The following is a 21415-nucleotide window of genomic DNA, read 5'->3' on the forward strand; positions in this document are numbered from 1 at the left end:
ACTTTTCAGCGACATGTTCATAAATAAATCACCTAGGACAAACCATAAAGAATTTGACTTCAAGATTTTATATGCATAAACTAGACATCAAATAAATAGGACTCTCTTTTCAAACTTTTTGAAGACGAACACTTTAAAACAGTATAAACAATGGAATTAAATCGACTTACAAACAGGGAAATCGAATTAGGTTGGAATCGATGAGAAATCTTCAAACAAATGAAAGGCTCGACAATTCTTCTTCCTCTCCCTTTCTCTAGGTTTAGAAATGGTTTTATGAATGATAAAATGAAAATAGGGGAGAGGGAGAGCGGCTCTTAGATTAGGTTTAGGGTAAATGGTGGTTACATGTTCCGAGTAGGGCAAATGGGTTAAACGGGTATGGTCGTTGGGTAAATGTAGATGGGTAATTCTTGACCCAAAAGACAAAATGTAATGTAGCCCGACTCAACATATACGATATAAACCCGACTTAATAACATTCACGATATTACGATGCAACCAATATAAAATGTATAATACTAATATATAATAATATCCGTTTAATCGATTATATAAAATACGGGGTATTACAGGGAGTGGAGATGATTCCGCTTCTATGGAGGAAACTGATGATAATGATTATATGATGGAGGACTAGCAAACTTTGGAGGCTCCTACCCTCTTGAGGTTTATCTACTTCTTTCTTTGTTTTCTTTATTTTTATCTTGATCATAGTTTGGAGAGTCCTAACAACACGAGGACTAACACCTCGGCCCCATTGAGGTATTCTTTTTATTGTTCCCACATGGAATATCCAAAATGACAATATATAGTTTTATGCATTGCATTTTGTGTGCATGAACTACCCTAAAATTTAAGACATTAGAAATAATGTCTATTTTGGTTTGTGGAACTACATACATACGCAACGGGAGGTAATCTAAATTACGCTCTCCGTCATAAACAAAAACCCATGCATCATGTAGTGTAGCTTAGTATAGCTTGCATTTAGTATAGAAATCATGCATCATACTTGCATAATTTCCTATCATATTGGCCATTGAGGACAATGCCCATATTAGTGTGGGGATGGGAAATTCTAACTTAACTTTTATTCAAAAAATCCTGTTCCGGGTGTAATTCCAGAGCAGTTATTTGTTACCACCCGTGCTTGTAGAATGACGTCTTTGGTTGAATCCTCCTGGCGGTCTCCTGAAACAATGAACAGACTGAGGGCTCGGCTTTGGACCGAGCGAACTCACTCCGACGCTCAAGTCAGTAAACTTAGAGAGGTAAGTTGTTGTTACTTGGTGAAGTGTATATTGTAGAGAGATAAGGAAGATATTACCAGATGAATAGTGGTTCTTAGGTTAGATTGTGGATCGTTTCCTCAATGAGAGTTGAGGAGTATTTATAGACTTTCACCTTTTGTCACGTAGTGGCCAAGTGGCCAAGTGGCTAGCAGGTGGAAAGACTGATCTACCCTCGGCCGAGGGACCCATGGCAGGCCGGCGGGCCCTGTTGACTCGCCGCCGAGGGGTCTTGGATATGAGTTCGCGGATATGTGCCCCGACTGGCTAGTTGTCCTAGCCGAGGCACAAGAGACAGGCCGACAGGCTGTGTCGGTTAGGCTGTCTAAGTCGTTGACTTGCTGTGGATATCTTTGACCTTGCTCAATATGTTGACTTGGTCAGCGGGTGCAGAATATGCCCCATCAATTTGCCCCCAGCGTAGTCTATGCCGTGGTATGGGCTCCGATGTATGTTGAGCGTATATTCTGCGCAAGTTTGCAAATTTTTCTTCCCCGGCTTCTTCTTCCTCGGCTTGGTTCTGCTTAGGCCGTACCATATCCCCCCTCCACATGGATGTGTGATGGACATCAGATGTGGAAAAGAAAGTGGTGCTGGCTGAGACCGAGGTTGTGAGTGCCGTGTGCTTTTGATTGCCCCCAGCCGGTGCTGACAAGCTTGGTTGATCACGTGGCCGGCGGAGAGCAGATACTTAGGAATTTGTTGAGGAAGATGAATAGGCAAAGAGATATGAAGGGGCGTGTTGAAGACGCTTGGTCACTGTTGCATTGATTGACGTTCAACTGTTGCAACGATTGACATTCCGTGGTTGCATGTCTGACACGTGTCTCTGTTCACGATTGGTGACATTTCATGGGTCGTGCCCGATTGGTCCTTCTTCATGGGCTTTCCCCTATAAATAGGGCAGTTAGTCCCTGAAATTGGCCACCAATTTCATTTTCTCTAAAATTTTCTTCTCTCTGAACTTTCAAGGGCTTCTTTCTCTTCTAATTTTCAGAGTCGTTACTTCGGCTAGCGCTTTTCTTCAAGGTAAACAAACAAATTTTTCTCTCTTATTTTGTTAAGTAATTGTTGCTACCATGTCTTCTGCTGATGCCGGAACTAGTAATCGTGCGCCGGGGGGTTCCCCGTCGCGTCTTGATGAGGAGGAGATACTAGACGCCATCCCGATAAGGTCCGGGGGCCCTAGGTCTCCTTCTCCCGAAGTCGATCCAAAAGTTTTGGAGGATTGGGAGGATGATGATGACGGGGATGATGCTGAAAGGGGTCACCCTAATGAGGGGAGGCAGTACGTCACGGATCACGGCGAGGCCTGCATGACTGGTCTTGATCGTGCCTGGACCAATAAATTCGCCAGTTGTTCCGGTGGAAATCTTTTCGAGGGTCATTTCTCCTTCGGTGAGGGGTACAAAATTGTTATCCCTGGGAAGGGTCAGGCGGTCTGTTGCCCTCCCCCGGGTCACATCGGCGTGTATATCAGGCACTTGGAGTATGGGCTCCGGTTTCCTTTGAATGAATACGTCACGGCCATCATCAAAGCTATGAACGTCGCTGTGGCTCAACTGCATCCGTTGGCCATTAGGACGATAGTTGGCTTCGTGTGGCTCTGTCTCTTTAAGGGGGAGGTCCCTACAGTTAACTTATTCCGCCGGCTTCATCATCTTCGGCCGTCGACTCCTGGTAAAGTGGGGTGGTACAGCGTGCAGATGGAGCCGGGCTACATCTCCGTTGATAAGCTTTCTTCCTGCAAGGACTGGAAGGGGCGGTGGGTGTATGTCGAAGTGCCGGATGACTATCCGCTGCCCCGGTCCTTCCAGCACCAAGTTAATTTGCGGTGCGAGAGCGAGGCAGAGCGTGACAAATGGGTAACCCGGAGTAAGCTTAAGATGGACGCTTCGAAGGTCTATCTTAATGCAGATGAGAAGCGGGCGATGCAGCTTTTTGATGCTGAGAAGGGATGGGTGCCCCCGACTCAGATTATTCTTCAGGATGAGCTGCTTTGCCGCGTCGGCCTCATACCGGCCCTCAACCAGGGTGAGTAGGGTCGGTGTGAGGCCCATCTTTGCCTGTTATGCTCCTGTTTTCAGAGCTTTGTTTTACTTCTTTCATGTAACCCTTGTTTGGTTTCTTGCGGACCGGTTTGGCGGGGATCGTCTCGAGAGGACCTTGAAGAGGTTAGGGCTTGACAAGGACGGGGAGGTCGTTCAGCGGCATCCTCAGGCTGACGCGCGTGATCGTAGACTGGCTCCCAACGAGCTCATGGACAAGCAGCTGAAGGCACTGGATCCGGCGATGGCTCAAGCACGGGTTCTCGGAGGCGTGCCGAAAAGAAAACCAAAGGCAGCGTCCAGGTCAGCGACGGTGTCGATCCCAACTCCCTCTTCAACCCCAACGGTTCAGAAGGAGCATGTGGAGGTCATCGATGTCTCCGAGGAGGTGGTGACCGTTGCGAAGGGCCCTCCTCCTCCAAAGAAGAGAAAAGAGCCACTGCCAGAAGCTTCTACTTCTTTGCCGGGGAAAAGAATGATTCACCTGGTCCTCCATCTAAGAGGGTCCGGGACTGTACGGACCTAACTCGTGGTTCGAGACTTAGCTGGTTCATTATGCATTCCCGATGACAGACTCTACGATTTGTCAATGAATGTTGACATGGATGCGCGTGTGAATTTTTGTAGATCCGCAGTCGCTCGGCAACCGCCGTTCTCACCGAGCGCGATTAGAGAAGCGACTGAGAAGGCGGGTGATAGAAATGTCACCGTTGACTCCTTACTCCAGAAGGTTCCCCCCGCCGAGCTTGTGGCAGAGGGGACTAGAATATACAAGAGGCTGGCGAAATGGACTCAACTAGCCGACTCCCACATTATGGAGCAAGAAAAGACCATGGCCCGGGCTGCGCCACTGATCGAACGGCTTAAGCTTGATCTTTCCGCTGCAAAGGGGGAAGCCGGGAAGGCTAAGCTGGACCTCCTTGCTGCGCGAAAGCGTGTGGAGGAAGCTGAGAGGCTGCTATTGGCCGAGAGGGCCAAAGTTGAGGCTGCTGATGCCACCGTTGCCAAGTTGCTGGAGGAGCGGGATAGGTATAAGGGCTGTTACGACGTCGTTGTTGCCAAGAGGGAAGAATGGAAGGAGCTGTACTTGTCTCAGTCGGAGGCACATAGGGACACAAGGGCTATCCTTGCCCAAAGGGAGAAGGATATTGAGATGCTTCAAACTGAGATCATCCCTAACATGTGCGCTCAATTCCGGGATCAGGCCGAGGAAGCGACCAGGGAGGCAATCAAGAAGCTCGTTCCTGAAGGCTCCTTTCCGTGGGAAAAATTTGAACAGCTTCTGGATGAGATGGCCGATGCCGCGGAAAAAGCGGCTGCGGAAAAGGCGGAGGCGGCGAAGGTGGCTCAGATAGCTGAGGCCAAGGCGGCCTACGATGCAAAGGTGAAGGAGGCCCATGAGGAGGCTGAGAGGCTAAAGGCACGTGAAAATGACGAGCCTTCCTCTGGGCCGGCCACCGAAGATGATGATTCTTGATGATGATGATCGCCGCTGCCGATGGAGGGCAAAGAACAAGCATAGGGAGACGGGCGGTCGTCACCGGACTCACCCGGCATCTCGGATAGCTGTAGGCTGTTCGGGGCCAACTATTGAGCCTTTCCTCCCCGCCATTTTTGGCGCTTCAAATGATATGTACGTAACCTTTTGCTTTTCTTTTCCTTGTTTTTGTAAAACTTTGGTAGGTTGCGTTTTGGCTTATCCCTATGGGGGACGGCCGTCGTCTCGTATTCTTCTCATTTGTAACCTGTTATCATTTTTAATAAGAGTTTGCTTGTTTCGCCCCGGCTTGGCCGAGGTCTTCTCTTGTCTTCTTGCGTTATTAATTGAGCGCTTTTTCACTTTCGCCTTCGGCTTGGCCGAGGCAGCTAGAATGCGTATCTCAACTGTGTTTAACGTCTTTTTCTTGAACATGCTAGCATGTTGGTCGCTTCCTCTTTCACTCTCGGTCTAGCCGAGGCGTCGGATTTGCGCTTCCCAACCGCCGTTGTGAACATGTTAGCGTATCGACCGTTGTGTCCTCTGCCGGGCCTTCGGTTGGCCGAGGCGACTAGAGGTTACGGCGCGACAGCGTATGTTAGCGTATCGACCGTTGTGTCCCCTGCCAGGCCTTCGGTGGGCCGAGGCGACTAGGGGTTACGGCGCGACAGCGTTCGTTAGCGTATCGACCGTTGTGTCCCCCCGCCAGGCCCTCGGTTGGCCGAGGCGACTAGGGGTTACGGCGCGACAAAGATTCTTTGGCGTATCGACCGTTGTGTCCCCCGCCAGGCCTTCGGTTGGCCGAGGCGACTAGGGGTTCTGCGCGACAGCGTTCTTGGGGTGATTGCCGGCTTGGGCCGTGGCGTCTACCTCGATATGACTGCGGAGGGGATAGACACTTTGGTGGAAAAATTGGGTGATTCTTCATTAGATGTAAACATGCGTTGGGGTGCCAACAATTGTTTTGGACACCTCCGCCGCTACACAAAGTATTTCCTGAGATTGTCGGTGTTCCAATGGCTCATCAGAGGCACACCCTCCATGTCGGTCGCCCCGGTATGTACCCGGCCTCATTTCTTCAACCACTTTGTAGGGACCCTCCCAGTTGGCCGTTAGTTTACCATGAATGTTTCCTTTGTTGGTGGCGGCCGACTTTCTTAGGACTAGATCCCCTACTTTCAAATCCCTTTTGTGGACTCTCCGGTTGTAAGCTCTTCTCATTCGATTTTGGTATACTGCCAAGTTGAGGCGTGCTGTATCTCGGCTTTCTTCGACCAGGTCTAGGGAGGTTCTTAAGCCTTCCTCATTTTCAACCGGGTTAAAGGTGGCCGTTCTGAATGTCGGCACCGTTGCTTCAATTGGCGGGGCGCTTCGGACCGTAGACTAAGTGGAACGGACTGCACCCGTTGCTTCCTTCTCCGTGGTTCGCAGGGACCACGGGGCCGGGCGTTCATCGGCCCATCTTCCCTTTAGGTCTTCAACTGTCTTCTTCAAACCGTTGAGGATTGTTTTATTCCGCCTCACTTTGTCCATTGCTGGGGGGGTGACAGACGGAGGAGTATGCAAATTTGATACCAAGTTCCTCCGCCGGACTCATTATTGTGTCACTCCAAAACTCTCGGCCGTGGTCGAATACCATGACTTGGGGTAACCCAAAACGAGTTATGACATTTTCCCCGATTACCTTTCTTACGGTGCCCGTCGTCTTCGCAGAATCTTGCTACGACTTCAACCCATTTGGTGAAGTAGTCAACGGCGACAATCAAGAACTTTCTTCCGCCGGATGCCGTTGGAAATGGCCCTAGTAAATCCATCCCCCACTGTGCAAAAGGAAGGGGATTAAGTACCGCATTGCGAGGTCTCGGGATGGCGCATGTATCACCGGAGCATGCATTTGTGGATTTGTTGCACTTTTTGGTTTTGGCTCTGGAATCCGCAAGCATGGTGGGCCAGAAGTAGCCGGCTCGGAGAGCTTTGTGGGCTAGTGTTCTTGCCCCCATGTGATGGCCGCAGATGCCTTCGTGAATTTCTGTCAGTATTAGCTCCGCGTCGGCTGGACCGACACACTTCAAGAGTGGCCTCGTCACGGATCTCCTGTACAATTCCCTTTCGAACACCAAGTACCTTGCTGCGATCCTCTTTATCTTCTGCGAGAGACTGCGGTCCTCCGGTAGTTCATTTGTCAATTTGTATTTCATTATCGGAGTCATCCACGTCGTCTCGGTCTCTATGTTACCCACCATGCCGACGGCCTCAGTAATGCTCTTGGCATTCCCGATGTCCACCAGCACGGTTCGGCTGACATTCTTGATGGTTGAACGGCAAGCTTTGAGAGAGCGTCGGCTCGGTTGTTCTCGGACACAGGAATGCATTGTATCTCGAAAAGATTTCAACTTTGAGGTGTCGGCTTTTACCCTTTCCAGGTATCTTACCATTCCGTCGTCTCGAGTCTCGTACTCTCCTCGGATTTGATTAGCCACTAAAAGTGAATCTGTTTTCAAAATGATGTGCTCCGCCCGGCGAGCCCTAGCTAGCTCGACTCGGTTATCACCGCCTCGTATTCGGATTCGTTGTTTGAGGCCGAGAAGGTAAATTTCAAGGCGTACTCAAACTCGTCCCCGTTTGGGCTGATGATAAGTATGCCGGCTCTGAGTGTTCGTCGTGGAGGACCCGTCGGTGTATACCTCCCATACTCCGGGGTTTTGCTCTTCTTGGTATGTGCACTCGGCCGGGAAATCGCGCGTGCTGTCCCTTTATCGAGGGCCTCGGCTTGTCTTGAATGCGAAGCCGGATAGCTCTCTTGCCCATTTGATGAGCCTGCCGGATTGCTCAAATTTTTCCAATGCTTTCTCCAATGGCTGGTCGGTTAAGACCGTCACGGGATGTGCGTCGAAGTAGGGTTTCGATTTCCTCGCGGCGGCGACGACGACAAAGATAGGCTGCTTTTTCAATCGGCGGGTAATTTCTCTTGGCGGGCAACAATGTGTGGTCGACAAAGTAGATTAGTGCTCTTTGCTTGTCCTCTTCTACGACGATTACGACCGACCGTGGCCGAGGTAATCGCTATGTATAGATATAGCGTCTCCCCCGGACAAAGATCGGCCCGGACGGGGTTGGGAGAGTCTCGAAGGTGAGCTTTCGGTTGCTTGAAAGGCGTGCTCATTCCTCCCCAGTGAAGTCTTTATTCCCCTTCAACACTTTGAAGAATGGGGTGCTCTTGTTGGCTGACCGAGAGATAAAACGGGCAAGAGCCGCCATCCTCCCGGTCAGCATCATAACCTCTTTTCGGTTCCTCGGCTCTGGCAGGTCCAGGATTGCTCGGACTTTGTCTGGATTGGCATCAATTTCCCTGGCGCTGACAAGCACGCCGAGGAACTTACCTGCCCGGACACCGAAGTTGCATTTCATTGGGTTGAGCTTCATCTTGTATTTCCTTAGTGAACAAAATGTCTCGTGTAAATCGGCCAAGTGCTCGCTGTCAGACTTGCTTTTTACAATAGCATCGTCGACATAAGCCTCAATGTTTCGCCCTTTTTGATTTTGGAACACTTTGTCCACTAGTCTTGTGTAGGTTGCGCCGGCGTTCTTCAAACCAAACGGCATCATTTTGTACATGTATGTGCCATTAGCGGTGATGAATGCGCACTTAGGCATGTCTTCCTCGGCCATGAATACCTGATGATACCCTGAGAAGGCGTCCAGCAGGCTCAGCATAGTGTAGCCTGCCGTGGCGTCGATTAAACTATCTATTCGAGGCAAGGGATAACAATCTTTGGGGCACGCTTTATTAAGATTGGTAAAATCTACACACATCCTCCATGCCCCCGATGACTTCCTCACCATTACAACATTGGCCAACCACTCAGGATAAGTACAAGGCATGATAAAGCCCGCCGCTAGTAATTTATCTACCTCGGCTTTGATGGCCTCATCCTTCTCGGCTGAGGAGTTCCTCATCCTTTGCTTGACAGGGCGAGCGGTGGGGAGTACGTTCAACTTGTGAACAATTACCTCCCGGCTTACGCCTGGCATCTCGGCCGCTGAGTAGGCGAAGACGTCTTTGTTCTTCCTCAGCAGGTCTAGGAGAGCAGCTCTGAATTTTGGTTCCAGGTTGACACCGATAGTTACGGTGCACCCTGGGTCAATTTCCACCTCTTCAGTCTCGGCTCCCTCGACCATGCCGACAGTTGCATCCTGTTGCAAGGATAGGCTCTTCCCCTTCCCTGTCTTCTTTGCCACTTTGAGGGATTGCATGTTGCACCCTCTGGCGGATATCTGGTTGTTGACCACCTCGTCCTTGGAGACGAGCTTATGCGCTTCCCCCCGGTCCGAGACATACATCAGTGTCAGGGCCCGGATGGACATCACTGCGTCGGCCTCGCTCAGAGTGACTCGGCCTATGAGGACGTTGTAGGAGGACGAGCCGTCAATGACCACGAACTCAGACGGGACGTTTTTAGCCGCATTCCCTCGCCGAACATCACCGGCGGCTGATTGACCCTGGGGGTACCAGGCCGGCCGGAAAAACGTACAACGGATTGGTGCAGGGGCTCAAGTCTTCGACCTTCAAACCGAGGTTGAGAAAGCACTCTCTGAACATGATGTTCGTGTAGGCGCCTGTGTCAATCAGGCACCTCTTGACCAGGTGGTTGGATATGTCCAAGTGGACTACAAGTGGGTCCTTGTGAGGGGCGATGACTCCCTCGTAGTCCTTCTTTCCAATAGTCACGTCGGGGATGTTGGAAGCGGGGATCGCTGTTTTGGGCACGAAGTTGATGGCCCGATACGGCTCGTTCAGTGCCGTTTGTGCCCATGAGCGGACCACCGTTCTCGTTGCCCCGATGACAACATGGATCACTCCTATCCGTTCAAAGACGGATTTCTTATTCGAGCCGCCGGCATCAGTCTTTTGGCCTTTGGCGACATATTTGTCGAGGCTCCCCTTCCGGATCAGCTCTTCGATGGCGTTCTTCAGATGCCGACAGTTGTCAGTTAAGTGGCCGGTGTGGCCATGGTACTCACAGTACTAGCTCGTGTCACCGTCACTCCTCGGCCGGGAGGCCTTTCCCACTTTCGACCCTCGTTCTTGCTCGGGGCGAAGACTTGGCGGCGGCAGAGACACGACCGGGGGTGTGATCATTGTACCGCTTCGGCGGTTCGTTCCCGAACTCCCCGGCGCCCGCCGAGTTTACATTTTCGGTGGACTGTCGGACCGTGACCTATTATCGTCACGGCGTCTTTCATCCGGGTTGTGCTCCCGGCGGCTCTTATTTCTCGAGTGCCGGCCTCGCCGGAGCCTACCAGTCTTGTGGTAGTCTTCCACCTTAATGGCTTGATCGACCATCTTTCTGGCGGAGTCTAGGTTGTTGCCGCCGCACTTGATGAGCTCATTTTTAGGTCTCCTCTCGGGAGGCCTTTCATCGCCGTCAAGGTCGCTGCCGGTTCGGTTGTTCGGCTCACGAATCTGCCGAACCTTGGCGTCGAATCTCTTCACATAACCCGGAGAGACTCGCCTCCCTCTGTCGATAGTCGGGAGGTCCGAGGTCTCCACGGCCTTCCTCTTGTTGTAGGAATACTGGGCTAAAAATATGTCCTTTAGGTCGGCGTAACAGTATACCGACCCGTCGGGTAGCCCCTTGTACCAACTTTGTGCCATCCCATGCAGTGTCGTTGGGAAGAGTCGGCACCAAACCTCATCGGGTTGCTCCCATACCGACATGTGAGACTCGAAAGCCTCGACGTGGTCGGTTGGGTCGCCTTCTCCTTTGTATGCTATGGGTGGCAACTTTAGCTTAGTCGGCACTGGGGTCTCTAAGACGTAGGTGCTGAGGGGCTGTCTGACCACGTGTCGAACGACACGCGGCGATCGACTCCTCGCATCCCTAGTCCGGCTCCTCTCCCCGTAGCGGGAAGGGCTTCTTCTCCGACTCTGGTGAGTCGGGCTTCTTCTCCAACTCTGGTGAGTCGGGCTTCTTCTCCGACTCTGGTGAGTCGGGCTTCTTTCACTCCTCCGGGAATGCCTCGTCAAGATCGCGGCGACGCCGTCCTCCCGCGAGTGCAGGAAGGACTCAGGTCTACCACTAGCGCTTTGGGCACCCCTGGCGTCTTGACAGGGCCAGCTTCTTCCAGTGCTCCGTTCAAGTCTCTTGGAGTCACATTCTGGGCCCTGGTCTCCTGGACGGGTTCCGCCGCTCTTGTCGGTGTGACAGTGTGAGCCGGCGTACTACCAATTAGGTCCAGGAGTAGCTTCAGTTTTGCTGCATCAACCACATGTCCCATGATGGTGACCTGGTCGGCGGGCAGCGGTGTATCTTGTTCTTTTGGCATCCCATTCGTCGTATCAGTGATACGGCCGGTGGGGGACTTCTCGATTTCTGAGTTGTGGAATGTGTCGTCTTGGTAGAATTTATTTTCCACCAGCACCTTCTCTGGTTGTTTCGACATCTTCTTAGCTTTTTGGGTGGGTTTGAATGTGACTAGCTTCTAGTATCTCTCCCCACAGACGGCGCCAATTGTTCCGGGTGTAATTCCAGAGCAGTTATTTGTTACCACCCGTGCTTGTAGAATGACGTCTTTGGTTGAATCCTCCTGGCGGTCTCCTGAAACAATGAACAGACTGAGGGCTCGGCTTTGGACCGAGCGAACTCACTCCGACGCTCAAGTCAGTAAACTTAGAGAGGTAAGTTGTTGTTACTTGGTGAAGTGTATATTGTAGAGAGATAAGGAAGATATTACCAGATGAATAGTGGTTCTTAGGTTAGATTGTGGATCGTTTCCTCAATGAGAGTTGAGGAGTATTTATAGACTTTCACCTTTTGTCACGTAGTGGCCAAGTGGCTAGCAGGTGAAAAGACTGATCTACCCTCGGCCGAGGGACCCATGGCAGGCTGGCGGGCCCTGTTGACTCGCCGCCGAGGGGTCTTGGATATGAGTTCGCGGATATGTGCCCCGGCTGGCTAGTTGTCCTAGCCGGGGCACAAGAGACAGGCCGACAGGCTGCGTCGGTTAGGCTGTCTAAGTCGTTGACTTGCTGTGGATATCTTTGACCTTGCTCAATATGTTGACTTGGTCAGCGGGTGCAGAATATGCCCCATCAAATCCAAAAAAAAAAATCAAAAATTTCGAAAAAATAAAAAAAATTAAAACATTGAAAATCCAAAAACAAGTTCATTTCCTTTGTAGTGTAGTCTTGTATATATTGTTTGTATATATTATGTTTGTATATCCTTGTTCACATTGACCGACTACGCCACATCCGAGACATGAGGATATTGAAGACCGCATGGTATGATCTTTCCAATCTCCTTTTTCCTCTTTATGTTAATGACTATGTGGGTTTATTTTGATTGATGCGGTATAAAAATTGTGAATTTAGGACTTGCATTTAGATTATTTGGCATATTAGTTGGTAGAATCATATGCATTAGGATGTATATATGTTAGTTGCATCATGGCATGTAGTTTGCATGTTAGAAAAATTTTGTGAAACCGTCTACGTGGGAAGCTTGACAAGTGTATATAGGCCCTAGTAGATGCTTTTTCTTCTTAAGACTTTGCTTGTTAGAATACTTGTAAAACACCCTAGGATGTGTTATGCTAGTATCCTTTGACCCATGGATTAAGGCCTAGTCAAGAGTACCTTGTGGTGTGATAACTCCTTGACTACCGTTTATTCCAAGGTGACCCTTGAAACCATGCAACCATCATTCATTCATGTTCCACCACATTTTTGTCATCAAAGGGAATGGGCGCAAAAAGAAATTGATTTGAGTTCAAGAAATGAAATGAAAAGTGAAAGAAAGTTTGCAAAATGCATCAAATGAAAAGAGGAGCAAAAATAGACTCTTAATGCTTCAAATATAAGGCACCCTCACTACATATGGGGTGACTTTGAAAATGTTCAAAAGAAAAATGCAAAAAGTTGAAAGTTGTCAAGTGTTGAATTGCCAAAAATCAAAAGAAATGGCAAAAGAAAGTGTTCTCAAAATGTCAAATGCCACAAGAAATTGGGGGGAAAAACAAAAAACAAAAGCAAACTCCCAAATGAAACTCAAATTCTATCGATCCCTTTATCCATCGTATCCACTTTTGTGCATGGTAGAGAGGGGACGACCCTTCTTCTTGTCTAGGCAAGAGGGGGAATTCCGCGATCCTCCAGTGTTTCTAACACCATAGAGAGTCTACTCTTGACAAAAGCATTTAACGATTGAGGACAAAGGTACCCTAGCTTGAAACAATTTGGAGGTCATTTATTGGTATCCTTCTAGGCTTAGTAGTTTGAAGAAATTGCATCTATGAAGGAGTGTGTACCCTTGAATTGCTTCCCTTGTAGATAATTTCCGCCACTTAGATGAGGAAAGTGGCTATTCTTTTGTAGATGCATCCATTACTTGATTTTATGTGCTTTAATGTTTGGATGTGTCGCCATTTTGGCAAGACCCACCTTGCCTTGCAAGAAGGCATCCTACCTCATGGTTGTCTTGTTGTGAGTTGAAGGGGCGGAGTGAGACCCGCAAATTGTCTCATATCGGCTATGCTATTAGGTTAGTTTAAATAACGGTCCTAGTCTTTGTCACCTCTTTACTCGGGACGAGCAAAGGTTCGGTTTGAGGATATTTGACGTGACCATTATTTGAGCATATTTAGTCCCCGAATTACCCTTGTTCCCATGCTTTTTAGTGCATATTTAGGTCATTTATTGTCTTTAGTCCTTTGTTTTGCATATTCTTTGAGGTTTTGTTCCCTTGGTAGGAAAGGAGTGCAAACCTTGCATTTTCATAGGCAAAATGGAGCTAAATTGATTGAATTCAATGACCAAGCATCAAAGAGAAGACAAGACTAGAAGGCCTTTGTACATATTGTAGTAGATGGGCAATGATGAGAAAAGATCCTTGCATCCCCGACGAAATCCTCAAGGATTGTATGAAGAAAAAGGAAGAAAAGAAGAAAGGAGGAAGCTGACTCAGAATCCGAGCGGATTGCCCACAATACGCCCGTCCAAGACAAGGAATCCGAGCGTCTTCCCCAGAGGGACGCTCGTCCAAAACCACCACAATCCGCCCGTCCACCCAACAAATCCGCTCGTCCAAAAGACCCACAATCCGCTCGTCCCGTGCCCTGGACGCTCGGATTGTGTGACAGCTATCCCGTCTTCTACTTGTTCTATGAAGGATGCGCATACCTCGGGATAGACTAGCAAAAAGGAGACTCGCATATTTTTCTGAGAGGAGCGATTCCTCAAGGACTTAATCGTCATTTAAGCCCTTAGTAAACCCTAATTTGTGTACCTAATCCACACTATAAATATCCCATTAGTCTAATTAGATTATCATGTTCTTCTTATCAATCTTTAGTGTAGTTTATATCATTCTAATCTCTCTTTAATCTTGTAATCAACTTTTAATCAAGTCTTAATACAAATCTCATTTCCTTAATCTCTCTTTTGTTCATCTTTCATTTTGGGTAATTGAAGATTATTTGGGTTATTATTGGGAGATTGACAACCTTCCAATCAATCATCAAGTACTTCTATTATTCTTTGCTTTATTATTGGAATCATTAGTAGGTATAATTCTCTTAATCCCTTTTTAATTATTGTTAATCATTTTCATTTATTCATCATGTTTTACTTTGTTGGTATAATTGACAACCTTGCTAGCATGTTCAACATGATAATGAGTGAGTAGTTTCCTTAGCTAGGGTTAATGGGTAATTAGGGGAAACCAACATGGGGGATGATTCATGCTTAATTTAATATGTTTTTATAGTTTATTTGCTTGCTTGTTGTGATCTCAACTTATACACATGTTATGTTTGATGAAATGCGAGCTTATGAATCCTTGCATTTTTTACCCATCACCTACCTTTTCAATGAGACTTGTAAGACATAAACCAACTCGAGTCTCATTAGACCATGCATATAGTTGAGTAGGGAAGATTAAGTCGACTTGTAGGTGTTGTACAATCTAATCGATTCGGCTCCGGGACCCAAAATTTCCTAGGATTGTAAGATATAACCAACTCGATCCATCACAACAATAATTGCTTGCTTATAATTTGAGAATATGTTTGTATGATCAATTCCCATGAATCCCCTATGACCCCATGACACCCTAGTGCTTTTTATCAATTGTTTACATCCCTTTTTAATCATCTTGCTTGTTTACTTTCATTGCTATTTAGTTTAGTGATCTTCTATTCAAACCCCAAATTGTGACACCCCTAGACACCGCTAGTTACAATTGAAAATCTCACTTCAATACCCGTCCTTTGGGATCCGACCTTTACGTGCCTCTTTACTAATAGTAGAGTTGTTTGTGGAGTTATAAATATTGTTTTGGTCTAGGTGCTCCTAACGACAAGTACCAAAAACTAAACCTCTCAAGAGGGTTCGACCAGTAGTATTTCTTTAGCTATGTAGGGAGGTATCTCTATTGAGTCTGGGTCTGGGTCATTCTCATTATCATCGTAAACAGAATTGCATTCAAGATAACACGAAGAGTAAGAAGAACCTGATTTATTCATATTAAGATATGAGAAAAGTTGAAACAAAGAAGCCATCTGATCTGTGGTCAGTGGCGGTAAAGGGACAGCGATTGGGACATTTCCCGAACTACCGTTGCTACTTGACACTAAGCTAGGAGAAACGAGGGGAGTGGAAATGACGACAGGAGGAGACTGTCTAGGAACTTCTCTAGACTCTGACTCCGACTCTGACTCTGACTCGAATTCATCCTCTTCTGGTTCTCCTTTGAACATCTCTCCTTCTCCAGTAGTGAGCTTGAAGTGTCTTCCTTGATTGTTTGTCCACTTGATCGATTTTCTCCATCCTTTCTGCTGATTGGTGTTGGTTTCTGTGTCCAGTGTGGCAATGATATGATCTATTATGCTTTCGGCGCTCTTGATTAAGGGAAGATCTTGGAGGTAGACATCTTCCTCCTTATCCGTCCATATCCCATTGATCACCTCTTCTTTTGGGGAGATACGATGTGAGCAATCTAAGGTAGATTCATCACTTGTAATCATCAGAACTCCAAGAGGATTCTGAGTGTTGTTAGGTTTACCTCCAGGTGGTATTGGTAGGCGACCGTCTTCAATCATATCTTGGAGTACATTTTTCAATTTGTAGCATTTTTCTGTATCATGTCCCTTACCTCTATGGTATTCGCAGTACGAATTCTCATCCCAGAATTTGGATTTCTTTTCTGGTTCGGGTGTAGGGCCTATGGGTTGAAGTTTGCCGAGTTTCATCAACCTTTTAAGAGCGTTGGAATATGTGTCCCCTAGATTTGTGAATTTCCTTGGAGGGGTACTCTTCTTAGATGGCTCGAGGTGGTTAACTTCATCAGTCTTGCTAGTAGAGCCGTAAGAACGACTTGTTGAGCCTTGATATCCATGACCTATCGTTTTGGACAAGAGCCCTTTACGGATATCATCTTCGATCCTCGTCCCTAGTACGGTCAAATCTTTGAAGGTTTTGATGTTTTGATACCTCAAATGATTCGCATAAATGGGCTTTAGGTTGTCCACGAATTTCTCTACGAGGGTGGCTTCATCCGGATGTTCAACAAGTTGAGTACTAGTCTTCCTCCACCGACTTAGGAAATCGGTGAAACCTTCTTTGTCATTTTGGGTAAGAACCTCTAAAGTGCGCATGTTAACTTGGATTTCAGCATTATCCGCGTATTGTTTAGCAAACTCGATGGCGGCATCATCCCAGGTAGCGATTTTCTTGTGTTCTAGCGAATAAAACCATTGCTTTGGGATGGTGTCAAGAGATGAAGGAAAGATCCTTAAGAACATCTCGGGTTTAATGCCTTTGATAGACATGTAATCCTTGAAAGCACGGATATGGTTCAAAGGGTTTTCATGCCCCTTGAATTTTGGGATATCTGTCATGTTGAAGTTAGTTGGCAACTTGGAACTCACAGCCTCATATTTGCGATTGTTCTCCCTATAAATGTCATCCCCTTTGAGATACATCAATTGTTCCTCCAAGTATTGGAGTCGTTTCTCAGCTGCAGTCATACCTATGGGAGGGTTTTCGTCACTAAAGTTGTTCACGAAGTCATCAGCCATCTCACTTTCTCGAGGAGGCATCCTCGTTTCTACGGCATATATTCGGCCCTCAATGGTGTCGAGGCGATCATACACTTGGTCTTGAGTAACTTGGAGATGAGCTAGCGCGGCTAGGATTTGATCATTACCATTCTAGAGTTGGTTGAAGTTCATGTCGCTTGTTTCAGGCATCTTGGAAACTGAATAAGAGATCAACGACGAATCAAAACACGATCGACCATTCTAGCACACTTACTCGAAAAGAAATGTTTTGACTCGTGAAGTGGGAGTGTGCCACTTGTGTCAGTGAGTTTTGAGGAAATGACAAAGTTTGAAAAATGTTGGTCCTAGTCAACTTTAGTGTAGTTGTAGGAGTGGACTCGAAGTGAGGTTTTGAAATGGGTTTTGAGGCCCGAATTTTGACTCGACAGAGTTTCGACTTGTTTTGTGCTAATATTAGGCCTATATTTCGAAATTTTACATTTTAAAGAAGGATTTTGAATTTACAAAAATCGTCATGGTTTCGTTTAGAAAATGGTGATCACGTATGGTACAAACAATATACAAGCATTATAACGGGATGCTGAGTGCATTTAAAAGGGTTTTGGTTTAAAGGGTGGGTTGCCATACCGAACAATCAAACCCGAAGTCTGTGGAGAGGCTCGTACCTGATGTGACCATAATTGGCGCATATTTAGCCCCCGAATTACCCTTGTTTCCATGCTTTTTAGTGCTTATTTGGGTCATTTCTTATCTTTAGTTCTTTGTTTTGCATATTCTTTGAGATTTTGATCCCTTGGTAGGAAAGGAGTAAGAATCTTGCATTTTCATGGCAAAACAAGACTAAATTGATCAAATTCAATGACCAAGCATCAAGGAGAGACAAGATTAGAAGGCCTTTGTACATATCATAGTAGAAGAGCAATGTTGAGAAAAGATCCTTGAGTCCCCAAGGAAATCCCCAAGGAATTTATGAAGAAAAGGGAAGAAAAAGAAGAAGTATCACATCGACAATCCGAGCGGATTGTCAGCAATCCGCCCATCCCGCCTATCCACAATCCGAGCGTCCCAGCTGGAATCCGCTCGGATTCCCCTTCAACAATCCGCCCGGATTCCTCAGAATCCGCTCGGATTCTACCGCCCAAATCCGGCCGTCCCGACTCTAATCCGCCCGGATTCCTTCACAGTGGTTGTCTTCTTCAAGCTACGAAAAGAGAAGCCCTTCTCTCCAAAAATACCGGCTTCTCCTTGCTCAACTTAAAAAGTGTAATTACTAGTTTAGCCCTTAGTTAACCCTAATGCATCCTCCCTAATTTTCACTATAAATACCCCATTAGTCTAATTAGAGGAGCATGTTCTTCTTATCAATAATTAGTGTAGTTAATATCAATCAAATCTCTCTTCAATATTGTAATCAAGTATTAATCAAGTTTTAATCCAAGTTTTAGTTCTTTAATCTCTCTTTTGTTCATCCTTTATTTTGGGTAATTGAAGATTATTTGGGTTATTATTGGGAGATTGACAACCTCTCAATCTAGCATTCAAGTACTTCTTTTATCTTTGCTTTATTATTGGAATCATTAGTAGGTATAATCTCTTAATCCCTTTTTAATTATTGTTAATTACTTTCATTTATTCATCATGTTTCATATTGTTAGTATGATTGACAACCTTGCTAGCATGATCAACATGATAATGAGTGAGTAGTCTCTTAGCTAGGGTTAATGGGTGATTAGGGGAAACCAACATGGGGAATGATTCATGCTTAAATTAATATGCTTTCATATCTTATTTGCTTGCTTGTTTTGATCTTAACTCATGCACATGTTATATTTGATGAAATGCTAAGCCTATGAATCCTTGCATTTACTATCATCTCCTATCTTTTCAATGAGACTTGTAAGACATAACCCAACTCGAGTCTCATTAGACCATGCATGTTGTTGAGTAGGGAAGATTAAGTCGACTTGTAGGTGTTGTACAATCTAATCGATTCGGCTCCGGGACCCAAACTTTCCTAGGATTGTAAGATATAACCCAACTCAATCCATCACAACAATAATTGCTTGCTTATAATTTGAGAACATGTTTGTATGATCATATCCCATGATTCCCTTATGATCCCATGACACCCTAGTGCCTTTAATCAATTGTTTACACCCCTTTAGTTCATCTTGCTTGTTTTTATTCATTGTTATTCTAGTTTAGTAACCTTCTACATCAACCCAATTTGTGACACCCCTTAGACACCACTAGTTACAATAGAAATCTCATTTCAACTCCCGTCCCTTGGGACCCGACCTTTACTTGCCTCTTTACTAATTGTAGAGTTGCTTGTTAAGCTATAAATTGTGTTTTGATTCGACCGTGACCAACGACCACATCTATTTATTTGTGAATGCAAAACGGACCGATCAAAAATGGCGCCGTTGCCGGGGACGGTGTTTGTTTGATTTAGATTTCCTTTTTGTTATTAGTAGTGTCTTTCTTCGCCTTGAGGAGGTAAAAATCCTCAAGGTTTGTTCTAATTGTTTTTGAGTTGTTTGATATTTTGCATGTCTAGAAGGTTACAAAGTGATTTGTTACCTTTTGACCGTGAAATCGAAAGAACCTTGACGAACAATAGGAGACTTGTTAGGAGGAATTTGAGAGGTGTTGGTGAAGTTGTTCAACCCACTAGTGAGTTTGTCAATCCTTTCGCAATAGAAGGAGAAGAAAACCCATTACACAATACCCTACAAAATCCACCCACAATGCCAAAATTCTCGTCACACTCCGTACCCACCGAGGAGAACCTACCAAATGGTACTCCTACACCGCAACATCTCACCGGAAATTTTATTGCCAAGTCCGCCTTCATCCAACTAGTTGAGAGGAGCCAATTCGGAGGAATGCCTAGTGAGGACCCTCATTCTCATATGGAAACCTTTTGCGATTATTGTGATGTTATCTCTCAAACGGGCGTGACTCAAGACCAAATTAGATGGGTCTTATTTCCTTTTTCCTTAATCGGCACCGCAAAGCAATGGTTGAAGGGCCTTGATAAGGCCACCCTTGGAATAGATTCTTGGAAGAAGTTGGCTCTAGCTTTCTACAAAAAATTCTACCCACCGGAAAAGACCAACATGCTAAGAGCTCAAATTACGGGTTTTAAGCAAAGGGATGAAGAGTCTTTGTATGAAGCTTGGGAGCGGTTCAAGGGAATTTGTCGCTCATGTCCTCACCATGGACTTAGCGAATGGTTTTTGGTGCAACAATTTTGGAATGGTTTATATGAAGATTCTAGGAACATTCTCAATATGGGATCAAATGGAATGTTCACCGAAGTTGATGACAATCAAACATGGAACAAGATTGAGGAAATGGCGGTCCATAATTCACAATATAGTAGACCTCGCAAGGCTACTAGAGGAGGAAAGCATGAAGTGGACTCCGTTACTCAATTGGGTGCTCAACTTAGTGCTCACATTGACACAATCAACTTGAAGTTTGAACAAGCTATGGCTAGACTTGAGGAAAACTCAAAATCATCGAAGCATCATGTCAATGCCATGACGGCATCCTCATCAATCCCAAGTGGGATATGTGAGAATTGTGGAACTTTGGGTCATGACCCAAGTGAGTGTAGGGGAACAACCGAACAAGTTAATGCTTTCCAAGCTTACAAAAGTGGTACCCCTTATTCAAATTTTTACAATGAAAACACCAAGTTCCATCCAAATCTCTCATACAAAAGCCAAAATATTCAAAACCCTCAAACAACATACACTCCACCACCCATGAGAAACCAAAATCAAAGACCCTTTTTCAACCAAAACCAAGGTTACCAAAATCAAAATCCATACAATCACCAAAATGACCAAGGCTTTGATGTCCAAAAAGCGGTCCTCCAAATGCAAAAGAATCAACAAGAATTTTTCACCCAAATGCAAAAAGATAGCCAAGCAAAAGAAACCACCATCAACAACATCCTAGCTCACACCAAGATGTTGGAAACACAATTGACTCAACTAGCATCTTCAAGCTCACAAAGACAAAAGGGGCAATTACCACCTCAAAGTAATCCCCCTAGACATGAAATGGTTAGTGCCATTCACTTGAGAAGTGGTACAAGGTATGAAGCACCGAAGAAGCAAGTTGAGGATGAAGTTGTGGAAGCTAGTGAAAAGGAAGAAATTGTGCAAAACTCCAAAGATGGAGAATCATCAAAAGAAGAAAGTTCAAAGAAAAATGAAGACAAGGCCAAAGAGAAGGAGCCCATTGTGATTAGACTTCCTTTTCCAAGTCGTCAAGCCAAGCCCAAATTTGATGATCAACTTGGAAAGTTCATGGAAATTGTGAAGAATTTAGAAGTCTCAATTCCTTTCACGGAATTAATCAACCACGTTCCGGCCTATGCAAAGTACATGAAAGATATCCTCACAAAGAAGAAGTCGATCCAGAAACTTGAGACTATCGCCTTCACTAAGGTGAGTAGTGCAATACTTCAAGGGAGTTCACCTCCAAAGTTAAAGGATCCGGGAAGCTTCTCAATACCGTGT

General features: G+C 46.1%; 1 non-coding gene across 1 annotated transcript; it reads right to left on the reverse strand.

Moving 5' to 3' along the window:
- Nucleotides 1-19999: 19999 nt before the first annotated feature.
- LOC141654302 (small nucleolar RNA R71) lies at nucleotides 20000-20106 on the reverse strand. The gene has a single exon (XR_012547863.1). It is a non-coding gene; the product is annotated as a small nucleolar RNA R71 (small nucleolar RNA).
- Nucleotides 20107-21415: the final 1309 nt, after the last annotated feature.

This window comes from Silene latifolia, chromosome 4 (genome assembly GCF_048544455.1).
Source record: "Silene latifolia isolate original U9 population chromosome 4, ASM4854445v1, whole genome shotgun sequence".
NCBI lineage: Eukaryota > Viridiplantae > Streptophyta > Magnoliopsida > Caryophyllales > Caryophyllaceae > Silene > Silene latifolia.